Here is a 6,413-nt window from a genome sequence, read left to right as displayed (position 1 = left end):
AAACACAGCTGAGACATTCACAGATGCTATCTCACACAGACTGATGTTACACTGCCATCTGCTTCTACAACCGGCTGCCCTGGACTGTCCATACATGTGTGTAGGTATGTATGGAGTTGAATGCATCTGCTTTAACACTAAGCCTCTCTCTTTCCAGGATATATTAGTGGTTTTGTGAGTATAAAAGCAAATGATGAGTCTTTTGTCTTAATTGGAACCTGGAATCGGAAGGCCTAGATATACACTACATTTGGCATAAAATGTTATCTAAATTGAGGGTGGTAGACTTGAAGATTTGAATCATGTGGCCTAGCACTTCTGAACGACTCCTCCAAGGTAGGCTCCCAACTTCAGAGACACAGGCGGTGGTAGTTTAGATAAGCGTGCTCCTGTTACTTTGCTTGATTTTGCTTGTCTTGGAGCATGACGAAGCAGATCTCCCCTTCCTTTCATTCTGACTGTGGAGATGGAGAGAGGGAGAAAATGAGTGAGAAGTCATGCTCTGCCACACAGAAATAAACACACTGGAAGAGGAATGATAACTCGTCTCGTCCACAGATTAGTCCCTCATTCAGAAAAAGCGACGAAGCTCTGTTGAGCGAAATCAGAAACCATATTTTGTGTATTCTGTACACGACGTCTCTGGTAAAGCCACAAAGTCTATCTATATGTGGTAAAGTGACATGCCAAATACAAAAGTCAGATTGCAAATGTTGATTTTCAAAATACTGGTGTATTTTCAAGCGAGTCTGCAAGTATACATGACACATCTGAGGGCAGAACAATTCGGTTTGTGCATATTTGGTTCTCCATGTTGTGCTCACTGTTTTAGTAAGAGCTAAAAAGAAAAAGAAGGTTGGAAACTATTGCCATAGTGGAGACTGAAGATTTTAAATGCTCTTCTGATTTGTACATAAGCTTGGCTCAACTTCACCTGTGGAAAGGATGAAGGAAGTACTTCACTGCATGAGATGTTAGTATGGAAACCATATGAGCCACCCTGGAACCCAAGACATGGAAAGCCATTCTGTAAAGCAAGGTTTGATCTATCCTATATCACTTTGAGACAGGTGCTTGCACAACTCACCCATCGTTTGTCCCAAACTACTTGCTTGCTCATCCACCAAATCTCTTTTCCGCTGAGATGTCAAGTATGCTGGCACTGATCTTATAAAAGAAATGCATGAGACCTATGTGATATTTCCCTAAAATAATGTCTTTCTCTCTTGTTTCTCTCCCCCTTTCTCTCATTTGCGTCGCTGCTCTCTCCATTCCAGAGGAACAGCTGCCTGTGTGATTTCCATGCCCATTTCTCTTTTGCTGTGAAAAAGAGTGAGCAGCAGTGTGGTTTTGGCTGGCTTCTCTTTTGGCTGATCTCCCAAGTGAGGACCTCTCTCCTGGGATGGACTGGGCTGCCGCAACCCAACGACCAAGTGCCGCTGAAGTGTGATCCACCCGTCACATCTGCTCGGCCCTGAAGTGAAGTGCCAGCTTTCTGCAGCTTCTCATCAGACTGAAGGCCAGAGTAGCTGGAGTCGTGGGTATGGCATGTTACACTGGGCTTGGGGAATTGGACTCAGGCTGGTTGAGGTCTTGGCTTTGCTTTATCCATCATCGTTTTGCCACTGTAGGTTCATCTCTCTCTCTTTTCCCCTCTGTCCCTTTCAGTTTGTCTGCCTCATTCTCTGTTTCTGTCTGTCTGTCTCTATTTCTGGTTTCTGTCTTTCTCCACCACTCTAGGGGCTTTTGGCTCACCTCCACAAATCATAGACTTTGCTGAGTTTAGCACACATTGAAGGTTTTGCACTGTCAGTTTCAGTGATCAATATAGTAAAAGCATGTCTATATTTAGATACTTTATCTACATTTGCAAGAAGTATTGTATTAAATTAACATTCTCTCACTTTGCCTGCATCCAGATGTGTAGGTTTCATTTCAACACTGGGAGACACATTCTCCTAAAAAAAGCTGTTTTCTTTAGAAAGTATTAAAGATGTATATAATTCAGATGTATATAATTCATTTATGTGAATACTGTACCAAATGCACATTTAACAAAATAGTTAACAATTAACAATATAATAGTTGTTGCAAGACTTTAAGGTTAATAGAAGTTCAGTTTCAGTTATGAAGAATCAACTAGCCTGGTATTGGTTTCACATTCACATTGATGCTTTTGATGACTTGTGGAATTGTGGTAGGAGAATTCTTGCTCAACATGCTCAACACATCTGCACGGTCATGAATACCAAGCTGAATCCTGCAAAGTATGTACTCATTATCCTTCACGCAATGGATTCAGACAGTGGAACGAGCTGGCCGCGTGCTCGGGGAATGGGTGACGGACATGTCAGTGTGGTGGCTGTATTTCCAGTGGCCATGCCTGCATCAGCACAGCAAAAGGCTTTTGTAGCTTCATGGGATGTGAGGATGTCTGTCACAACCAGTGCAATGGAGATGGCAGAGGGGATAGCCCCAAACTCAGAGTCCTAACCAGGCATAGGCCACACCATGATTGGGCCAGGCAGGCCTGCTAGTGCTGTGATTGTGACCCAGCATCAGTGTGTTGGAGTGGAGCTAACCACTGATGCTCAGGGTTCATGTGTGTGGAGGTGTCCAAAGGTATTTTCAAAGTGACTTTGAGGGAAACATGCTTCCATCTGTTTTTAAACACCCACCCTTTAGGAACTGGTCTGAAAGGGGCTACTTAAGTTCACAATCAACCAAATGAAGTTTGTGAAAACCACTGTCTCCTCTGAAAGAAGTGTACTGATGAGGAGCTCTGGTGCATTTCATAAAGACAATTAAAGTAATTCTGGCAATAACTGGAAGCAAAAGTCAAAATTCTCCTTGTCCATTCATACACAGCCTACAGTGGCTACGAAGTAGTGTGGTTCTGTAGTTCTGCAGGTTTGCGGGCCACAGAATACTGCAGTTCTTCACCATCCTGTCAGTGGCCTATGTCACCTTCCTATCTATCAAATTCCTCACCATCCTACATATTACATACTCACCATCCTAGCCATTGCCTATATCACCATCCTATCTATCAAATACCTCGCCATCCTATCTATTGCCTACGTCACCATCCTATTTATAAAGTATATCACCATCCTTGCTATCGCCTACGTCACCATCCTAGCTATTGCCCTTCTTTTACAGCCAGATGTGAGAATCAAGGCATGAGAAACTTTGGATTTGGAGTCATTCCCAGAAACTTACAGTCCTAGTTTTCACACCATGTGCACTAGGCTGGCAGTACACATGGGAAAGGCCCATATGCAATGTCTGGATCTAACCATCCACCTATGTATACTGTACATGAATTTTCCAATTGCTGGTCAGGCTACCATCAACCCCAGTGGGTGGACATATGGGAATTTCCATGTTTCTGTGAAGGTCCATTTGTCCTGATGCATTTTATAAAATGTAAAATATTACAGAAGTGGTGATTTTTGCAATAATGTTAACATGATGATTGTTATTAGCAGGTTGTCATTCCTGCCAAACAGAGAGACAGAGAGAGGCACTTACCATCACTAACATATTACATTATTTTCTCCAAGGCAGAACTTATGATTTTTTTTGATTTACATGATTTTTCCTGATCAGTTTAGCCACTTCCAGCTGACCTTGTTCAAGTGTTCTTTTGATTTCACATATTGACTCTAAATAAGGATATTTTGTGTTGAATGAAGCATCCAATCAGTGGTCCTGTAGCAACACAAGGTCAGTTGAGTTCAGTTCCAAGGGAGCACACACTGCCATACTGATAAATATGTAAATAATTTTGGATAAGCGTGTCCGCGAAATGTAATACCCTGTTATTGACAAAAAAAGCACAGATAACTTTCAAGTAGGTGTTGATCATGTGCTGCAACAATCAGCAAAGAGCAAGAGTGTGTTTCTCTATAAAAGAACATGGCATCATATCCATAGACTGCTGATGTAGATTGAAATCCACCTGTTTATTTCATATCCTTATAGGCACCCAATGGTTCCATCAAAACTTTACAGTTCAGAATTCTTCCATTAGACATCAGAAGCAAATAATCTCCAGTGACACATAGCTCCTTTCACCCAGACCTCAATTTAAGCTTCATGGCATGCCAGATTGGAGAACAATGCATCTCTGTGTGGTTTGGTTCCTCTGCTGATCAACTGGATCTTCAAATCCTCTTTCTTGACTTATGGTGGTGGAAAGAACTGGCTGGGCTCTGGATTTCAGTTCTGCTCCCCAGGTCCTGTGGTGGAGAAAACTGCCAATTGCTCAAGCCCTATGTCCACGAGTAGCTCAGTCCAAGTGCCTACTAGGACCAGGCATTAGTCAGACATGGCAGCAGGGGTTCACCCCAGCAGACCCAATGGCAGTGGCAGTGGGGAACCATTGGACTGATTCGGCCTGTCATCTTCCCTCAATTCCCTGTCATAAAAGCGGCCCCTTGCTTGCTCAACCTTAATGAGTTTTTGTCTTCAATCAAGAGCCCAGTGGCAGGCGCTCGCCGGGGCATGCTGGGAAAATGGGCTCTGAGGAGATATGGGTGAACTGCCAGGCGATGATGGCAACATCATGGTTTGGAAGTGTTGCACCAGACAGGACCTGTTCAAAAGGTACACTCTGCTCCTACCTCTGCTGCCCTGCAGAAAAGAGTTGTTTTCTCTGAAAAGGGAAAATATGACAGCTAATGCAAGTGGCCCTGCTATATATGCACTCGCTTGTGTAAGAGACACATGCAAATACACAGTCCTTGAAACTCACCCTGAAATTAGAAGTTATACTGAAATATGGAACCTATTTTTTGGGTGGGACAGATTCAGTCCCTAAGCTGTGGAGATCCAGATCCTCTGGTGAGGGACACCAATTCTTTCCACTACTTTACAACACTTTGCTAATGTTTATGTCTTTGTTTTTTTGAACAGGCACTCATCTCCATGTATATGCTCTTGAGCCTACAGAAGGGAGAGAACTCAAAAGAAATGTATTTTCCTGATTGTTCTTGTAGTGGGCCTCTGCTTTCCCTGGCAAGGAGCTAACACAGTAATTTCATTAGTACCTTGTAAGCACAGAGGGATTATGGGAAGTATCACATTGTCACATTGGACACAAAGGCATGACATAGTCAATAAAGTCTTTGGAAGCTTCCAGAAGCCCATGCTTGTGCCTTCTATGTTAGAATAAGGATAAAGACCAAAGAAAGAAACACAAGGAAATTAGTTACAGATGCAGATAATATCTTTGGCAAGGAATAAGAACCGAAGACTAAACGTAGGAACCAATAATGTGTGAATGTAAAGAGACAAAACAGGTATTTGAGGACAGATTCATTTAAATATAAATGGACTATATGAGAATATAACTCTGTTTTTACATGTTTGGCCCTGACTGTGCTCACCTAGGTGCCACAGGTATTCATACAGAAATGTGTTTTGTGTTAAGGTGTGGGACGAGCTGTAGTCAAAGAATGGTTAATCGCTTTGGGAAAGTCAGCGTCATTCTGGAGCTGTACATCATATACAAAACAGTCTTAGCTGGTATTACAGTTGCATTTAGAGTAATATGTGCCTATGCGTATTAATAAATTTATTGCACAATCTTGCAACAGATGAGGTAGTGGTGGTAGGGTCTGAATGTGTTGATTGGCTGAACATCTTGACTTTCCAAAGGGACTGAGAAAAGACCCTTCCCCCTTTTTTTCCATACTAGCGTTGTTGTAGTGCAGACTGAGTGCCTGGCAACAGTGTGGTGGCAACCAGCAGACTATTACTGGGATGCTAACTCAATTACTGTCCGTGGCTGAGCTGGTGCCGGGTCCCCTTCTTGTGGCTCCAGCTTAGGTTAAACCCTGTGTGAAGTGACTCCTTGCGGCACTAGCCCACAGCTTCCAAACCCACTGAGGTCACGGAAGCCTTCTGACGCACTGCAGTGGTGCAGGGCAGTCAACACTGTTTCCGTTAATGCACACAGACAGGTCCACAAAACAGGGAAACCTTGTCTACTTCTGAGTAAATGTGACAGTGTAAACACACAACTATCAGTTTGCTTGTGTTTTGATTAACTACTATACATTCACATTGCACACTGCACACTCACCCTGCAAATTCACTTCTCATTTATTCATTCACTTATTCATTCATTCATTTTTATGAGCAAAATCCTCTCTCTGCTGTTGAGTAAGTGGATTCTGTTTGATTTCGTTCATAGCATCCTTACTTTGAAAAATAGTATGTTCTTAATTTTGTGTCAAGGTGACTCTGCATTCACTTCTTAAATTAAATTCTGAATGTTTTTGTAATGCAGTTTTAGTTTGAGCATTGTGGCTGCTCTCTTTTTCATTTACATTCTACAATTGTATTAGATCTCAAAAGTCATTTAAGCAAAATGAAATATAACTGAGGCAACGATTTTAGCAGGC

The sequence above is a fragment of the Electrophorus electricus genome, chromosome 14 (genome assembly GCF_013358815.1).
Source record: "Electrophorus electricus isolate fEleEle1 chromosome 14, fEleEle1.pri, whole genome shotgun sequence".
NCBI classification, from domain to species: Eukaryota; Metazoa; Chordata; class Actinopteri; order Gymnotiformes; family Gymnotidae; genus Electrophorus; species Electrophorus electricus.
This window is presented reverse-complemented; position numbering follows the sequence as displayed.